This window comes from Anser cygnoides, chromosome 11 (assembly GCF_040182565.1).
Source record: "Anser cygnoides isolate HZ-2024a breed goose chromosome 11, Taihu_goose_T2T_genome, whole genome shotgun sequence".
Classification (NCBI taxonomy): Eukaryota; Metazoa; Chordata; class Aves; order Anseriformes; family Anatidae; genus Anser; species Anser cygnoides.
Genome location: NC_089883.1, coordinates 8580204 through 8599096, shown reverse-complemented (window position 1 = coordinate 8599096; position 18893 = coordinate 8580204). Strand labels below are relative to the sequence as shown.

The window sequence follows — 18893 nt, the reverse complement described above, 5'->3', positions numbered from 1 at the left end:
AGATTATAATTACTTCACATAATTTATGTAGCAGAAAGCTTGTGGTTACAAGTTAGGACGAAATGTTCCTCAAAATCAGCGAAAAATGACCCTGAAGACCAGAACTGACCCCTGCAAGGAAAAAAATTCTCCACTAAGAATAGCCTTAATTCCCGTATGCTTTAGGTATTTAAGAAAAATCCATCCTGTTTTTCAAGCTGGGCAGCTCTTCAGTTTATTTTCTGCTTTATACAGTAATCCTACTGGAAACATCTCTGTGCATACATTCAGTAACTATTTCAACACAAAAGGAAGCCCTACCCAATACCATGGATAGCTTTAACAAATATTGAAAGGATTGCTCTACAAATACTGCGGCCCTGCGTGGCGCTGGGATCGAGAACAGCAGCTGGAAGGTGGCTGCATTGTACCTATGCATAAAGCACCCCTCTTCTTCCACAGCACCTGGCCTCGCTATGTGGTACTCGCCTTGGCAAGGGTCACAACATAGCTGATAGCAGCAAAAAGCAGACTTATAGCAAGACATCCACAAAAGAAAGTCACAAGGAACTTGGACGTTCACATTGCTGGTAATTGCTCCACTAAGGAATGAGGCAATCTGCTGAAGTCAGTGAAAATTGACTTTATTTGTGAATGACAGCCAACAGAAATTAGGAAAAAAAAAAAGCCTTGGTTTGCCCCAAGCAGCTTCATCTCACATGGATTGACTTTTGGGAAGTTGTGAACAGGCTCAGATGCTGGCAGGTCTTCACGTGAGTGGGGAGGACCAGGCACTTTACACAGCCCCATTTGCACTTTGGGTAGCAAGATGCTGGTGGAGGAAAAAAAGTAATAAATGTATTTTAAACTCCTGAATAAGCCTAGAAAGTTAGAGAAACTTGCAGATTCAAAGCACATTCATCTTGGCTGTATCAATTAGCATTTCCTGTTGTGGTACCAAGGTCTCCTTTCCAGAGACCACTGAATGCTCTAGAGCAGCTGTATCACTCACACAGGCATTAATAATTCCTTTAATAAGTAATTTTTAAGCTACCTACCATGCTTAACCATTCAGGACCTCAGTGCTCATCTGCTGCTCTACTGAGGCCTTTTGTTAAGGCACGACGTGATTGACTGGAAGCTCTCTAGGGCGAACCAATTTCCACAGAATATGGCTTTAACAAATTCTACGTAGCCAACTGGAAAATTAAGAGCTGTCTTTTGCTCTGGGATTTATTAAGGTTGAAGTGGTCTTTGTAAGTGTCTTCTCAACATGCGGTTGCTATCTAATCAATTGAGGATAAATTAAGGGTTTGATCAGATTTTCTTTCGCAGGAACTGACCTGATGATTAGAGATGATGCCCTGTGCATTGCTTTACCCAGAGCAAGGAAAGCCCAGCTGTGGCTTGTTCTGAGAGGCCACTTTTAAGTGCCCAAGACAGCCTGACCTGACCCTTCAGAAATCACTAGCTACTACAGCTGGCTAACAGTAACCGTACAACATATTTGCATTTCATTTGGCTTGACTGGAGAACCAATAGCCGGTGTTTAAAGAGCTTTAAGCTGTGGCAGCTTGAAGTGCAGAGGGGCAAACTGGATCTCACACACAGGCAGCTCCACTCAGGTCCCTACAATTACAACCACGCTACCCTAGCAAGAGACACTTTCTGATTTTTCTTCACAAAAATAATAATAAGTTTCCAAACAGCCAAGGGTAGTTAACAGCAGTAAAACTCAGATCCACCTTGATGCAGTCAGATTCCCTTGTCAGCTAACCAGCTGTTTTTCAAACCAGGCAAGGATGCTGGAACCCCACAGCAGCCTCCCCTCCAGACTCTTGCAAGGCCTGTAGAAAAACCCAGAGGGAGTGAAAAAACATCACTACAGAAGCATCATCTGTAAACTAACCCATCCATTTCTTACTATGCAGGGCAGTCAGACACCAACATTAACATGGCTGCTTTGATTAGCTATTAAGCCAACAGAATTGTTGGACAATACCAAATTTAACCTGATAACCTTCACCCTCTCAGCTGCAGAGATGCCTCTCAGAGATACGGGGGCTGTAAGTTACAAAGATCCTGAAACCAGTATGCCTCCATTTCAGGGAAAGTACCATGGACAGGAGGAGACAGAAATTATTCTTTCCTGTGAATTATATTTGATGAGAGTCCAGCAGATAGCCCCCAGGAAGACAACAACCTTTGTGTATTTGTTGATAGGAGAACAAGCCGATGATGTGACGGGCCACCAGAGAGGCTAATGAGTTTCTGTAATTGTTACAGAAGATCTGCCCAGGAGAAGCTGGAGATTAGTGTCACTGCTCAGACAGCAGTAGGGAACCTGAAAATCAGGACAGGGCCAGGCATCCTGAATTCAAGACAGAACAGGTACAAAAATGCATGGCTGTTTAGCTAATCTCTCAACAGGAGACTAAAAATATCTCACTTGGGTTTGCAAATGAAAGACCGGGGTACAACTGCTGTCTATAACTAGGTCAGGGAGAGTAACATCAGACCCTGCCTGGTTTTGCATTGAGTCCCAAGATCCGAAATGTTCCCTGTCTCCACTGGCAACATAAGACAGAATCTTTAGGCACAAGGGGAATTTTGTGTATGATTTCTGGAGTAAACTCTTCGGTCAGTTAAGTGTTTAAGCCTTAGAGGAAGCAAGCTGGAAGAGCTTTCCTATGGGAGGAGAGGGACAGATCTTGAGAGTCAGTAATGCACAGGCTCAGCCAGTAGCTGCCTGCTCCGCACCTAATTTGCTCCTGCTTCAATGACATCGACATCTCACCATCCCACTGATGCCCACCTTTCCCCATGAGGTGGTCTGAGCATATCCCAGCAGCAGCCCCTGAGCAGGGCTGGGGTTCCTTCCCAAGCCAAGATGCTCACAAGCCTTCAGCTCCTTTGCTTTATCCCTGACCCCAGACAGCAATTTCTGTGGGTACCAAGAGCCCCAGTAACATCCGCAAAGCTGTTCATATTTGTCAGAATATCTCCATGAAACAGTCACAAGTTTCTCAGAAAAGGAAGGAGGGAAGTAAATCTAACAGTGAAAAATTAAAAATTTAGGGGCATGATCAAACTAAATGAACCTTATGTTAAATTATAAGACTGCAGGAATGCCAGCACAATTTTATCATTCATACTTAGTCTGATAAAACCCTCAGGCCTTTAATTTATCTCCGCTCCAGTACAACCCTGAATCACAAGAAGGTTTTGCTACAGAGCAGAGGTCAGGCTCGCTGCAGAGCGGCACAGGCTGTAAATACGGCTGACTGGTCTCAGCCACCTCCCCTGTGGGACTGACACCGGGATGCTCTTTGCTAATGATAAATCAGAAGCACAGCACCTGAGAGCTCATTTGCTTTCATGCTTTGAGCAACTTCACTGTTTGAGTGGGCACAAAACCATCCAGCCACCCTCAAACAGCTTCATCACCATCATCCAGCAGCTCCATCACCACAGGTCGCCCTGATGGATCCCAACAGCAGTAACAGCTTTGCTATTTTACAGGGCCTCTGCTTTCCTTCTCGGTTGCTCTGAATACAGCAAAGCCCGGCTATTTACACCCCTCACCAGACCTCACATCCAGGCCTCTGGGGAAGCAGGAGGTGGCACCACAACGCTGAGGAGAGGAGAGCATGCAACACAAGGCAGGAAGAGGAAATTTAGGGTGCTTCAGCTGCCGTAATCCCAAAGGCTAAAACCTGAGAAGGCCCTGGGACAGATGTCTTGAATTTCCCATGCCCTGGCTCAGCTCCACACACCTGAGCAGGTAGCAGTGGGTACACAGAAGGTGCAGGAACCCCCAGGCGTGCCTGGCTGGAGCAGAGCAACTTTGCCATGATGCAAATCTCTCCAGACTGTGTAAATCCAAGTCACAAAGCTCACATTTGCTGTGGCAGTAGCAATCACAGAATAAAGGCAAATCAAACTGAAACAGTCACAATTAATCCTACCTGCATTTAGAGGAGTTCCCATAGACCACAGGCAACTGCACGAGCACTGCAGGGTGTTCAGGTGAGGGAAGCCAGCATCCTCGGGATCTACCCAGCTTCCTCAGCCCGAGTGCCCGGAAAAGGGCTGAGCTGTGTAACAAGCACTTGCCAGGCTTCCTGTTCTCTCTGCTTGTTTTTGTTTTGTTTGTTTCTCCTAGTCCTCACTAGCATTAGCCAGACTACAAACAAGGGGAACATTCCCATGTCACAATCTTGAGCACGCGTTTCCTGTCTGAAGAAGAAACGGGGCGTCTGATGTTACTGTTGTATTCCCAGTCCTCTCCAACTCACCGCAGGACCATGGCAAGCGATCAATAGCACAAAGACAAATGTTTTGGTCCTCTCCCCTGCTCAAATGCAAAAGTTGATTCCTGAGAAGCTCACAGACTTCCAAGCAGCACAGCTGACCCACGCAGACAGGACAGCTCATGCTAGAGCTGGCATGACCAAGACCTTCTGTACTTTACTCCCCAAGCCTGTAGGGACATGATGGATGCTCTGCGCATCTTCTGGAGCAGAGATTTATTGAACAGTGTCTGAGCTCAGTGCTGCAGCTGATCCCTGTGAGCCCCATGTCCCTACTCTTTTGAAGCCCTGTCTTGAGTTATGATTGCCCCAAGGTGGGAATCAACACCTTGGAGATCCGTGTGGCTCCACCTGCCTGACACACGGGTTTCACACCAGGTTTCTCAGTGAATCTTTTCTACTCCTTATCAGCCTCCCAGCAGGACTCACAGGACCTCTCACTAGGACTAATCCTTGCCAGCCTCCCTGCTCAGCCCATGTGTCACCATAACCCCCAAATGGGGCAGGGTATCACTTCCACAATGCATCTTAAGAAAACTTCAGCTACAAAAAGTCAACAAAAAAAGTGAACAGCTGACTACGTTGTGGCAAAACTGACATGTTGTGTGGTTTTGAGGAATTATTTAATTTTCCTTATTGATACAAGCTATGCATTCGTAAGCAGCTCGGTGCCTCACCAGCCTCCTGCCAGACTGAATCATTTTAGCTGCGAGATGAGAAACAGCAAAAGTTCAAGGTTGCCACAACAGCAATCAGGCTTAAGGTCTGGAAATACTATAGACAAGTAAGCAAAATATCTCTCAGCCTCAGGACATTCAAGATTCAATTTCATTTAACGAAGCTGGCCGCAATTCACTGTGGCACAACAGCATCGCAGGCAGAAGCGCACAGCAACATTTTGCTGGAGTCACACAGCAAGGAGGGCTCCGTGGTGGCCCCAGCCCCAAAGAGCACAGGGCCACCCTTGGGATGGAGGGACCCAGCTGGCAATGAAGGGAAGGCACGGAGCAGGTCAGCAGCACTGCATCAAAAGCAGACCACACAACCCCTGTTTTTGAGGTAGGTTTTCCCCAACTTGCACCAGAAGCAGCTGTGTTGTAGTTAGGGTTTTCAGCTTCGGGGGGACCACAGGCAGTAGAAAGCCAGTGTTTTCCTTAATGGTAAGTCAAGATGAACTTCACCTGGAGCAGCTTCTGAAATAACTGGTCCTGAGGCATATGCAGCCATGGGACATTTAGCTCTAAGTCAGGACACCCGTCTCTGGGGTCATACAGCAAGTACTTGTATTTCCTTCCACCACACTGCCCCCAGATCAGTGCTTTCTTTGCAGCAAAAGGGCCCTTTAGACAGTTCTAGCCCCAGCAGCTTTAGTCTACCCCAGGATGAAAGGAACCACCAGAGCATCTCCCCCAGGCAGGGGCGATGTGACTGCAGCATCCTGCCGCCTCCCCAGGGACATCTCAGACAGCAACCCGTAGAACCGCACAGAGTAGGCACATATGGTCAGAGACTGCTCTCAAAACAGGGCAATTTTAATTATTTTTGTTCCTGTGCCAGATTATGGCAGTTTACCTTTGGATTAAAGGCTATCAGCTTCCATCCCCCTACTGTTATCCTTTTCTATCCAAAACTTGTTCCCATTGCACCTGCTTTAATATTTTAAGCTGCCCTGGAACGAGACTTTTCAAAAGAAAAGTTCGTAGCCAAACAAATATGCCCATGACATAAGATGAGTGATTGCACAGCTGAAGCACTGATGTCTTCAGGATTAATCTTACCTAAATATTTCATTTCTTCATTTTGAATTATGAACCTCTTTTTACATAAATACTGGTAGAGTTTATAGATCATTCCTGAAAGCAAAGTTTGATTAAAAAACTAGGAAAACACTTGGGGAGGAAAACTTCGGTCTCATCTAAAAGATGGCATCTGCTATCTTCTGAAGAACCCAAGGCAGGATAACAAATCGGTCACTTATTTTTGATGGCATTTTTATTTAAACTAAGCAGGATATCATAAGCCTTGTGCTACTTTTGCCATTGCTGGATTATTGTAATGAAAGATTTAATTAAGAATAAAGCCTCTGACCTAACTGTGCCTGAGTCCCAGCGTCTGGGGGCTCACTAATCCCTAGTCCCAGTGCTCTGTTGTCTGAGTAGGACCTCAGCATCCCAGACACCTTCGATCTGTAAACCCTGGGCTTGCTGCAGCCACCAGACAGCCTGTCCATGCCCCTATTTCTCACAGCTGTCTCCCACCAGCTCTGAAGACCACCTTGTCAGACCCCACAGTGACATGAAGATAACACCAGCCCTTGTGTCTTGCCCTAATAATTAATGTCTGACATGGAAGAGCCTGGCCCAGACACTGCTGCACATCTGGCAAACCCCATTCCTGTGAGCACCCGGCTTTGGGGTAAGGGGCGCACAACCCCACAGCTGGGCACCACCTCAGGGGCTGCTGGAGGGCCAAAGGGAAAGGAAATAGGTTTTGTACAGGAGCAGTTCTGCAGGGGCTTTCTGCTTGTTGAGCACATCCCACAAGGTCTTTTCCTCCCATTGGTTGCAGCGTGGACAGGCCAGAGCCCCAAAAGGAATATGGAAAGTGCCCTAAGAGATCTTACAGATGAAAAAAGGAGACATATCAAGGACAAACTCAGCCCGGTGTCATCGGGCACCCCAGCAGATGATGTAAGCCATCCAAGTTATGAATTTCATTTAAAGCTCCGTGTGGTTATTATATCTGCACAATCTGGGTAGCAATTCTCATCTCACAGCTCTTTCTTAACTAGGAGATAAGTCCTATTAATTACCAGCAGGCCCGGGGATATCTCCTTTCCCTACTACCCTAGTTTTTCAGGCACTTGGATAAATACTGAGCTTCCTCTTGCAGGGAAGGGATTGTATCTGCAAAGTGTTAATAGTCTAAAGCTGCTTCCAAAATAGCTTGCACCAGCTGATAAGTTTATCCTACATCTCGACGCTTTAAAAACTGCAGCTCCAAACATCTTCCCTGACCAATTCATCAAGATTTATATCAAATTTGGGATCTCTATCCCAGCTCGACTCACCCAATTTTTCAGCATTCAGTAATCAAACCCCAAGAGGCCCATGACTCCTGCGTACTAAATTTTCTGCTTTCAGGGTCTTCCCATGTTAGGAAAGAGGTAACGGTGTCAGGCAACAAGCAGGAGGAGAATATTTCACAAATACAAAAGAAATAATTAGAACTCAGCAACTTATTTGGGAACGCGCATGTGCTTTTGTTGGTAGGAGAATGTCACTCCCTGCTTTTTAATCTCAGGATCCACTGATGTGTTGTGACTTTTGTGCTTCTTGGTGCCACGCATTCACATCCATTTTGCTCCCTCAAGTGGGGCAGGCTTTCCAATGGATTGTCACCGTTTAGTAATTACAAATATAAATGTCACCGCTGTCAAATAATATAATGCACCTCACGCATCAGGACACAAGCTGTTTAAAATCAAACTATTATAGTAAAGCTGCTGCGTGAATACGCATTGATTAAATTTCTAGACATTAATCATTTTTAATAAAAACTGAATTTTGTCAAGGCAGCAATGAACTTTCCAGAAGACATTGGAATGAAATGATGTCTCCAGAAGGCACTGTTCCTCCAGGCACTGCTTGAGCGCTGGGGAACTGTTTGAGTACATAATGTATAGCTGCAGAAAGCGTTTTATAAAAATTACCTCGACACAGCAGTTCAACCAATTCTGCCAGGAGAAATGCAAAAGGCCCAAAAGCTGCAGCTCTCAGTAGGTGGCCAACACTCACCTGAGCTCCAGGACGTGTGTGTATAAGTGCAGTGGCTGCTTTCTGACGCTCACAGGATCTGGCTCCCCCACGCTGCCAATGCCACCCCAGGATGAGGTCTCCCAGCCTGCTCAACAGTGCCAAGACATTTTTTCCACCCCATCACCCTCAAACCCTAACAGATTTCAGACTGTAGAAGACAGATTATCTAAGCAGTGCTATGACGGATACGCCGCTGAGGATGTCCACTTAAAGAGAAAAGGGTAAATTTGTTTCCTGTGTGCCTTTCTATCAGCATCAGATCCACCTGCTGCCCACTGCCATCTTTGTAACATCTGGGAAACGTGGCCACTGAAAGGCTTGTGGCGTGCAGTAATTAAGCGGAAACATGCTTTGATTGAAAGATTTGGGTTACCTTTCTAGAGAAGGGATACCCTGGAGAAAAAAAGCTGTGACTATTCACCCTATACATTAGAGAAGTTACTCAGCACCAGGATCAAATCGCAGGCACAGAGTGGAGCAGCCACTTGGCACAATGATAGATTGCTGTATCAGTCTTACCTGTGAGCCTTATTTACAGAAGCACCACAAAAATATTTGAGCTGGCAGCCACTCCATTCTGAGAGCAAATATAGCAAAAAATGTTTTCTAACCTATGGAATTTGCAACTTTAAAAAAAGTGTACAAAACAGGTTTCTCCTCACTAGCCCTTCAGCTCCTGCCTGCCTGGTTTAATAAGGCAAAAAGTCTTAAAAGCATGAAGTATTTGCTAAAATACAGGCAAGGATGTTGATGTCATTGCTCAATCTACTGCTGGGAGTGCAGCTCTGAAACTGGGAGCAGGTGAAAAGAAGGAAATCATGTTTGGAGCCAGACGTCACCCAAACTCAGGTTGCTACACATTCAGCCAAGACAGGAGCTGTGATCAGGATTTACACCTCCTTGCAGGGGAGCTGGATGAGAGCACCATGGCACCAGCCTGCACTCAAAGCACTGGTTTCCCAGGTGGGACCAAGCCTGACCCAGCCTGAGCTGAGCCAAGATGCTGGTGCCAGGCATGGCAGAGCACGACCACAGCAGTTACCTTCTTCCCAGGGCTACACCAGCCACAGAGCCCAAGTTTCTTATCATTTGCACCCGCTTCAAACCCCCAGGGAGCTCAGAGCCCCCACCCAGGGGTGAATTAGGCACAGGAATACCCTCCTGGTCCATCTCTGGTCCTCAGCCCTGTGCTACTCCCTCCATCGCCCTGGTACAGCTGCATGTGCAGCTGCACAGAAAAGCAGACTGAGGAACTGAGCTGGGCTAAAAATAGTGGCAACTCTTCCTAAATAGATCTTAAATTTAGCTGAACACAACGCAGCAAAACCATGCTTGAATGACGCTGGTCTGCAAGGGAGCGAAGCACTGCAAGATGCCTCCTTGGCCAGGAAGGCTCCACTCCTCACCAGAGATGCACTGGGGGAGCACAGGGTTTCTCCATGCTGATCTTGAGCACATCAGCATCACTCACTGAAGAGCCTGTGGTCCCCAGCAACACCCTGGCCCTCCCCTCGGCCACCCCTGTACCAGGACAGCCAGCCTCACCAGGCACTCCATCTGACCTGCCCTCGGATCCACCAGGAGGTCTTGGAGTGGCTTTATTGCCTAGTCTTAACCAACAGCGCAAGATGTAAGGTGGTTGCTACTTTTTTTTTAAGCTTTCCTGATCAGTTAAAACACATTCTCATACGTTTCAGTGTCATCTCTCTGCAGCCAGCAAAAGAAAAGGAGCAGGCATTGTTTGGAGCACAACAACCAAAGACCATTGCCCTTCCCTTTCTGCTCACCCTAAGGAGCAGGGCAGCTCAACCAGCTCAGCCTCCTCTTTCCCTAGGGCAAACACATATCAGAAGAGAAGTTGTGCCAGGACACAAAGTACATTGCCACCTACTAGTGGAGCCAGAATTGCATTTCACATCTTTAAGTGCCTCCTGGGTGTTTATTGCAAACCCAAGTCAACAGTGGGCTTCTCTGGCATCAGCTGGAGCAGCTCTACTGAAAGCTGCCTGAACTGCAAGAGTTTGCAGCCAAATGAGCTCCCTGAAGGAGCAGGTTGCTACAGCATACTTCAGTAGCTTTGTTTTCTTACCTGATTTGCCAAAATACAAGCCCTTTCCTGCTCCTCAGCATCCCACAGTGAGAGACTGAACCCCAAAGCAAAGCTGCTGTTCCAAGAAAAAGCAGAGCATGTACCCCACTGACCTTAATCCATACCCTAAGCAACTCCTCTTCCCCCAGTCATCCTCTCCTCTGCAGAAGCTCTTCACCCTGCAGCCCAACAGACTTACCCAGCATCATTTTGGGTTGGGGAAGAGCCTTTTATAAACTCATGGCCCTAAATGATTTTCAGGTGGTCTGGATTCAATGCACCCCAAAAAGCTCCTCATCAGCACCTGGAAGGTCCTACCCCAGACTCCTACAGGGGTTCCACAAGCAGACCTTGATCTCTGTGCTTTGCAGCTTTGGTCAGCCTGACAGCTCAGGTGCTTTCATAAAATGTAGCTCTTATCCCAGCTCCTCTGAGCTGCATGAAAAGGAGAACAGACCTTGCTGCAGATAGGATGGGTTGGTAATAACTGATGTGTACAACAACGTACTGTAATTCCCAAGGAGTTAAAGATCTTTAATTCAGACTCCCAGAGGTGGCAAACAGCGAGGTGTTCAACTAAAGATGCTGGGTCTCGGGCTAGCCAGCTCTCTATGCAGGCAATTGACTGTGGGAAATAAGATGAACTTTGGGTCCCTTTCCACTGAAAAATTTTCTCTAACAAAAACATGAATTTTTGACAAAGCAAGGTGGGTGGTTTTGCAAAACATCTGTTTTTTACATATATTTTTCTTCTTAAATAGAAGAAAAAAGGCCCTTTCTCTCTCTCTCTCTCTCTCTCTCTCTCTCTTGTGGAAAAGCTGTCACTGAGCTCTGGGGGAGTTTTAAGTCTGTTTTCAACCACATTGCTTTTTCTCCCTGCAGAATGCTATTCCCTGGCTGGATTTCACCTCCTGCATGCGCTTCCCAGGTAGGAAACATGTGACATTCAAGGCAAATCATTTGTGTTCCTTCATGGCAGAGAGAAGAGAGGCCAGCCTAGAGGAAGAGATGACAGAGTCCAAATGGAAAGGCTTTTGGTGGCTTTTTTCTTTTTTTTTTTTTTTTCTGGACAAAGAAACAAACATCTCTATGTGATTAAAAAAAAAAAAAAGATATTCAAGGCAGAGTCAGCAGCAAAGCACACTTTTTCCATTAAAAAATAAGACGTGTACAGATGTAATAAGAGCAGCCATGTCTTTCTGCAATTCAGCAGCAATGTGTCACTGAGTTGTATCTGCTTATGCTGCTGAAGAGAAAACTTTGCTGCTCCTAGGGTTAAATCTGTTTGCATTAATATCAGAAGAGAGAATAGGTTCTTAGTAATATCCAGCATTATATACACGTCCATACACACTACTGGGGCGCAATGAGGTGTCCCCCGCTCTTATCCATACTTTATAAATGAATCCATCCTCCTCGTCTCCATTATCCCTGCACAGGGTCAGGAGCACACCTTGGGGCAAGTTTTGTGTGGTCGGGAGAAACACCCACCCTGCAACACTGCTGGGAAGGCTATGGGAGGTAAAATAGTAGTAGTGCCCAAGGGATGGACAAACAGTGCTTTAGTCATATTGCAGCCATGGAGCTGAGCTCTATAACACCATCATTCTGATATGAAGCTAAAAATCTTTAAAAACCCTTTCATACACCTCAATTATTTTAACCACTTAGCCATCACGTTCCAGGATTGATTTGAACACATACCAATTATTTAAGTCAATTGCCTATTAAAATTCATTTTCAACAAAAGGTCAAAAAAGCAAATTGAAACCAGATGCAGTACATTATGCCTATCAGTATTGTGATCTGCACAAAAGTTCATTATTACGTTTCTGCTGAGGTAATTCCTCTTGTCAAATTTTGGTCTGTTATGCCAGTGTCGCTATTACAGACTCTATTAATTAAGAGGGGTTTTTTTTTATTATTAACAGAAAGTTTAGAATCCTGCAATCTCACATAATTAGGGATTGCCTACCTACAGCACAGGTTTTGCAGCTGGATGTGCACGTTATTTCATTACAGAAGATCTGAGGAGCTTTAAGGCTCCCTGTTGAGAGTCTGTGGAGCCACAAAGCGTTTAGGCAGCTCTCTCATTTAGCATCCAGAGCGGGTACACCCTACCCAGACCCCTGGCCCCATCCCAGGAACCCTGTGGGATGCTTCCCTGCAGCCCCAGCAAGCTGCCGTGCTGCTTTCCGAGCTTTTGGCATGCCCTGTGGTGCCATCTGATTTTCTCTTTAAAATAAAGACCGGGAGAGCAGTTATTCCCCAGACAGTCCTGCTGATGTTCAGGCTGCTCTTTATGGAGCAAATGCTATTCCACGGGGTCAGGGCAGCAGCATCTGGCCCTAAGAGAAGAGCACCTTAGTGGGTTCATCGATTCAGAGCAGCATCAAGGGCTGGGTGTCTCCAGTGCCTCAGTTCTCAGTCCCATAGCCCAGTGTTGGTTCACGCAGCTGATGTACAGTATGTTCATGGCTCTCCACAATGAAATACCCATTCACAACATGGTCGTTAGCAAAAGTTCATTTCTGGGACATCCGTGGGTGTCCAGGTGTAACCACAAGTGGCTGGAGATGGTGGTGAAGAGGGCAAAGAGCTACCCAGGGCTGCTCTGCCACAGCTCCCAAGTGTGTCCCCAGAACTACCCGCTGCCCTGTGCACCTTTATTTTATGTGCAAGGACATGAGCAGCTGGTTCAGGGGCTGAGCAGTAAAGGGGGAATTGGCACGCAAGGGAAAACACAGTGCTTTCTCCTGGAGCATCAGAAGCATTTTCTTTCCTTTGAGATTGATGTTGTGACTTTCCCAAGAGGAAAATTAATTTTCTTCCTAACTAAAGTCATTTGAAAGGAGCCCTCGGTTCCAGTAGAAAAATGTTGGCATTTCCCATGAGAAAACTAGAAACAAACCAAAATGGAAAATTTCATTCTAAAATGCCAGCTTGAAATAGGACATTTGCATTTCTATCCTCTGATAACAGGCACGTTTTTCCAATTAAGTACTTTTTAAAGGGGATGTGTTTTGGTGGAAGGAGGGGGTGTTTGATATTTCTGATTTGGAAATCTGACCTCCAACCCTCAGGTTAAGAAGTCTGAGAGAAATGTCGCTTAAATTACAGGAAAAAATATATTTTTTTTTCAATTAATGTTTGGACAGGGGGAGCAGTGGGCCTCCAGCTGATTTCTCTTCCCAGCCAGCCATGGCCTGGAAGGCCTCCAACAGTGGGACTTGCATAATGTGAAGGCGATGCAATTTCTTATTCTGTGGGCCCTTGATAACCCCCATGAAACTAGCCTGGGCAGAATACATTTTATTTTACAGAAGAGTTGGCATCCTACGTGGAGGATCAGTGGAGGGGACCGAGTCGCTCTCCCAGTGCCCACCGTGGCTGTGGCTGAGCTGTGGAGCCGCCTGCTCTGAAGGCGGGTCAGGGCCGCGTTTGCAGCAGGTTTTGGGAACAGAGCAGACCGGCGAGCAGATGATGAGGACCTTCCATCCCCACACAAGCCCCGGGCCGCCTCAGGAGGAGGGCAGGCTCGGCCCCTGCTCTCCACGTCTCACACAGCCCCGTGCAAGCAAAGGGATGGCCCAGGAGCAAGGCCCTGCTCAGGGCCTGCTCAGGGCCCTGCTACCCCACTGCGCTCACTGGAGGCCGCAGCCATCCCCTCTCCACCTCTCTTGCTTCCTATTTTAAAAGAGATAAACAAGGGCAGGATTTGCAGGCAGCTGTGGCCTTTTTGAGTGCAATTCACCACAGGGAGGCATCTCGGGGCGGCTCAGAAATGACTAGCATGGAGGAGTCACAACAATTTGGCTGAGATCATCCCAGTGCCAACACAAGGCAGTCCCTGGGTAGGCTACACAGCTGATGCGAAACTGATGCTACACTTGATCTTAGCTGAAAGGCCATTAAAAAGAAATCAGAAGAGACTGGCTAAAAGCAATTTATGGGGTTACAAAATGATGTATTACATGCACCATGGCTCCAGGTTTGCGGTAATTTAGGCTGGTATTGATTGAGGAGAGACTGGGGCATATTCCACCACCTTTTTAATTTCAGTCTGATTTGGCCGTTGCTTGCAGGTCAGCAGGCAATTTGATGAGACAAAAACAAACCAAGCATTAGAGCAGCCTAAATCACCCACTTTTAGAAGTACCTTGTAAATAACTTTAAGGCTGAAGAAGGAGAACAGAGTGAAAGAACTGGCTATTAAGGAAAACAAGACTGAAGTTCCAGACCAAGAAAAAATGGTTACATGGCACCATTAAGAAGGAATATCACTCACACATACCATCATTGCCTGCCTGTATTTTCCCAGACAAATATGCTGTCTTTTTCCTTGTATTATGGTGCTAATTCTGATTCAATGTGAACTGATTAGGTATCAAAATAATGCCAAAGTATACACAGGGCTGCTTACAGAGGCCTCTAATCATATCATTGCAGCAACGGGATGGATGACTTGGTGTTGTTCCAGCCTATTCACATCATACAATACTGCAGGACTGCCTCTACACCCTGAGAAAAGGGACAGGCTGCAAATCCGAGACTAAATCTCCCACGAGAGTAAATCTGGGGTGATTTTCTCCTGCAGGTAGTGATTACAATATTAAGTGTACTGGTGCCTGGAGGACAAAGGTGAATAGAGAAAACCCATTGTGAGATCAAACACATGGCTTATACCAACCATTGGGTGCTGGGTAAAAATGAATTTTCCAAGTTCACTGCGACTATCAAAAGCTTGAACTCTGATGTTCCCAGGGAAAGACAGACGCAGGCACTTCTGATTGTACTAATTAGCACTTTCCTGTAAGAAGGCTTCTCTGATCTCTAATTGCATGTTCATTTCAGTCTTTTAATATCGCACTTGTGAGGCTCTTTTCTATTCTCCGAAGGTAAGGGGAGGCACAACCCCATGTTGCCACACTCACTGGCAGAGCAGGAGGTGTGATGTCCTCATCTCCTGGAGCTTGGGGCCGTGCTTGGCTCTCCCCCTCACATCCTTCACACCCACACCACACGGGTGTTCAGGGAGGGAGCTGGGGACACATCCTGTGCTGCTCAGAGAAGGAAAACCCTGTGTTTAATCCAGAGTGAGCAACTGCTGAAAAGCCAGATCCTTTTTCTGGTTCTCAGGGTGTTTGACCAAACACAGACGTTTTTGTCTCATAATAAATCAAGCTGAGGATGTGGAAGTGGAGGGAGGGTGAACATCTTCTGCGGACAATAATATCCTGGTCCCAAAAATACCCATATGTTGGGAAGCCCAGCCTGGCCAGGCTCTGATGGACTCACAGCCAGCATAGGAACTGCAGGGCTTAGCTGCCAGTGAACCCAGTTCCTCCCTTCTAATAATTAGTTGAACAATCAAGTGAAACCACCTGAGCACCTTGGTCCTCTACTTCCACTCCAGAAGACCTCAAAAGTTATTGGCAGTTTTAATTAAAACTAGCTTTGAAATACACAGCAACCTATAATGGGCATGGCTTCTTCCAGATAATACTGTAATAACCCTCACTCATATTAAATATAGCGGCAATATTGTTCACCAGAGGTGAGGACATTAGCACAAATAATCAGCCTCACTGTGATGGGGAGAGCACTGAAGCCAAGAGGGAGTCTGAAAGGATTGCATAAAAGGCATTTGCTCCCCAAAAGAAAAAGTCCTGCAGCTCCCTGCCCTCCTTGGCATCCTGCCCAGAAGGTCCCTGAGTGCCCAGGAGCTTTAGCTCAAAGGTTCCCCCTTACTTTCTTGGCAACATGCTGCCAGTAGGAGGCAACTTCCAGGTCCCTGCATCTTTTCCTCTGGCCCACCCTATTTATGTGAGCTGTTTGTCACCAACACACACCTCTGGCAGGAAGGCTGCAGGCACAGCAATCACAGAGGTGGTCACAATTTCAGTCCACTGCAATTTTATTGCACAATGGAAATTTTTGTTGTTTCCTCATCATTAGTGAATGACAGTCAAATCTTCATTGTATTTTCTAGTAAAATATCTTATAATCAAATGAAAAATCCTAAAAGTAGGCTTTCTGGGGACAGCAAAGAAACCTTGGTCCATTTGAAGGAGCTCTAGCTGAATATTATAACATAAAGACATCCAAGATCATGGCTCATTTTGAAAACCATGCCTCTATTCTTTCCCAAAACACTGAGCATGTACACGGAGCTAAGTGAAACAAGATTTTGCTCAGAAGACCATTTCAGTCAAAAGTGTTGGTTTTATTTTTTTAAACGAATGAAAAAAATATGGTAATATTTCTCCTTTGAGCCAAACAAACAAAAAAAAATACAACCTACTTCCTTTGAGGTCTTACTCTTCCTTCACGCTGCACCTCTAACTAGATAATAAAGGCAAGTGAAAAATACTGGGTTTGTACTCAAAATTTGAAAACATCTTCACAGGATTTTTTCAAGCTTCTTGGCAAAACACTTCGCTTTCCGATAGATTATACTTACCTTACTTATATAACTATAAGCTCCTGCTAACTTGAAATCCCTCCCATATGAAATGCACTTCAGTGGCTGTTCTGTTCAGGAACAGTTCATCCCTGGGAAAATATTATTGCTGGAATGCTACGTGAGTCCACAGCTTCAAGCTGGATGGTGCATTTAAATTCTCTAAAGAGGCTTTTAGGAATTCATAACAGTGCTCGATCTACCTTTGGGGGAAGAAATATGTCTTTTTTTTTTGAGCTGCAGCAGCTGAAAGCATTAATTGGCTGATCTTTTCACCAACAATTCATTATATTTGATTGTGTGCCTTTTGTGCAGCTGTTCTGTTACCCCAGTGCCTTGTTAATACTTCCTAACTGCAGGATGTCATCTTTGAAAAAGGGAGAGGGGCTCCAGCAGTTGCCCTGTTCCCAAAGAATGAAAGTAAATTCAAAGTTGGATGGGAAAACAGTTGTCACCACGATGATAATGAAACTGTATTAGTGCTTTTCCTCGGGAAGCTCTGAAATGAGGCAACAAGATGCATGTGTTTCAGCAAAATAATTATGTTATAATGAGACTACCCTAATGTATTCAGTAAGAGAAACTGTTAAGATGGTCTTAAATGAAAGTGCACGTGCAAAACAGGTAGCCTAAATGATAGAGTTAGGCTCCATATTTTCTTCCCAGATCTGGAAGGTTAGGATCGGTGTTGTCAGAGAGGGATGCAAGTGTAAAATCCAGATCTGGATTTCAGGCTTTCCCTCAAGAGGTGGAGAATTTACAGAGGAAGGCTTTTGATTCCGATTAATTTTATAAAGGAAACATGCAAGTCTATCTCTTCACTCTGGTTCCCACAAGAAAATAACCTCAGCCCTTCTGATCCCAGAGGAATGATGATTTACAACACTGGTAACGTGCACTGAAGAAAAATACAACTTGTTCCTGAAAACTGCTGATTAAAGTGATCACAGCAAAGCAAAATAACTCTGGGCTTCCTCCTTTTATCACTTATACCTGCTTTACCTCTTGTTACTCCACTCAGCAGCACTGGCTCTCATTTAATCTGCAGGAAGGATGCTTGTCCACAAACCTGATCAACACAATCCAGCCTTCACAAACGTGTACCAGTGCAATGTACCTTCTAGCGAGGCTTTGAGCAGAAATATTTTTAGGAATATGAACTGCTAAAATATAAAATTCCACAGAAATAACACAGGAAGAGGGGAAAAAAGAGAGAGAGAGATGGCAAAAACATAGCATCCACTGCCTCCTCACAGCAAAGTAGTGCTGTGTAGGTTAAGGGCTGCCGAAGTGGCAGGAAGGTACAACATGGCAGGTGTTTAGCCTTGTCACATCAAACATCACGGCTGCAGGATCTGCCAGGAGACTGCCACAGAACTGACCACGTAATTCCCATCTGGGCAACTACAAGACCTTTTCCTGGTCTGCCCCCCATGCTGTTGCCTCTCTGCACTGTCCCAGGAATTGTGTGAAAGTCTCTTCTCTTTTTTTCTTCCTCTGGACCAAGAGTATGTTGTGACCTTCGTGGGGACTGAGGCTCAGAACACAAAGTGTACAGAGAAGGCTTCAGGAGCCCAGACCATTTCCCTGCTAGAAACTGAGAATCACAGGAAATTTGGGCTGGAAACAACTCACAAGATCTTCTTATATTAGTGAATTTCCCTGATCTATGCTATGTCATCCCTGGCAGATACTTGAGAAAACTTCCACTGATGAAATCTGCACGGCTCCCCAGCAGAACTACACCAATGCTGCACCTGTAACCACTACAAATTTCTCCTCATACCCAAATTGAGCCTCCTTTACTGCAGTTCAGACCCCCCACTATGCTCCACCATGGACAATGAGAAGCATTTAGCATCCCCACTCCAGCTTTGCACACATACGGGGCTTGTAAGTCCCAAAACATGAGGCACACCTATTGCTGGTGAGCCCTTCAGCTGCCAGACGAAGATCCAGCAAGGTCCAAGGACTGGAGGCTGGAACGTAACCTACTCAGATTAAAAACTGGGTGCAGTTTTGAACAACACAGGTAGATCAACAACTGGGACGATTTACCACAGGCTGTGATGGAGCCTGTGACATGCAGTTTAAAATTAGGGTGCCGGATGTTTTTAAATGATCACTGTTTCAAACTGGAATTAATTCAGAAGCATCCTCTACACTGTGTTTACTCTGCATTACGAAGCTATATTATACTCTTATTTGATTGTTTGGTCAGGATTGCAGCT

At 45.7% G+C, this 18893-nt stretch overlaps 1 long non-coding RNA gene across 1 annotated transcript; it reads right to left on the bottom strand.

Annotated features, from left to right (window-relative positions):
• Window positions 1-607: 607 nt before the first annotated feature.
• Window positions 608-11248, bottom strand: LOC136791720 (uncharacterized). Its single transcript, XR_010834282.1, has 3 exons — window positions 10313-11248; window positions 1725-1826; window positions 608-811 (listed from the first exon to the last, which is right to left on the bottom strand). It is a non-coding gene; the product is annotated as an uncharacterized lncRNA (long non-coding RNA).
• Between the last annotated feature and the right edge of the window lie 7645 nt (window positions 11249-18893).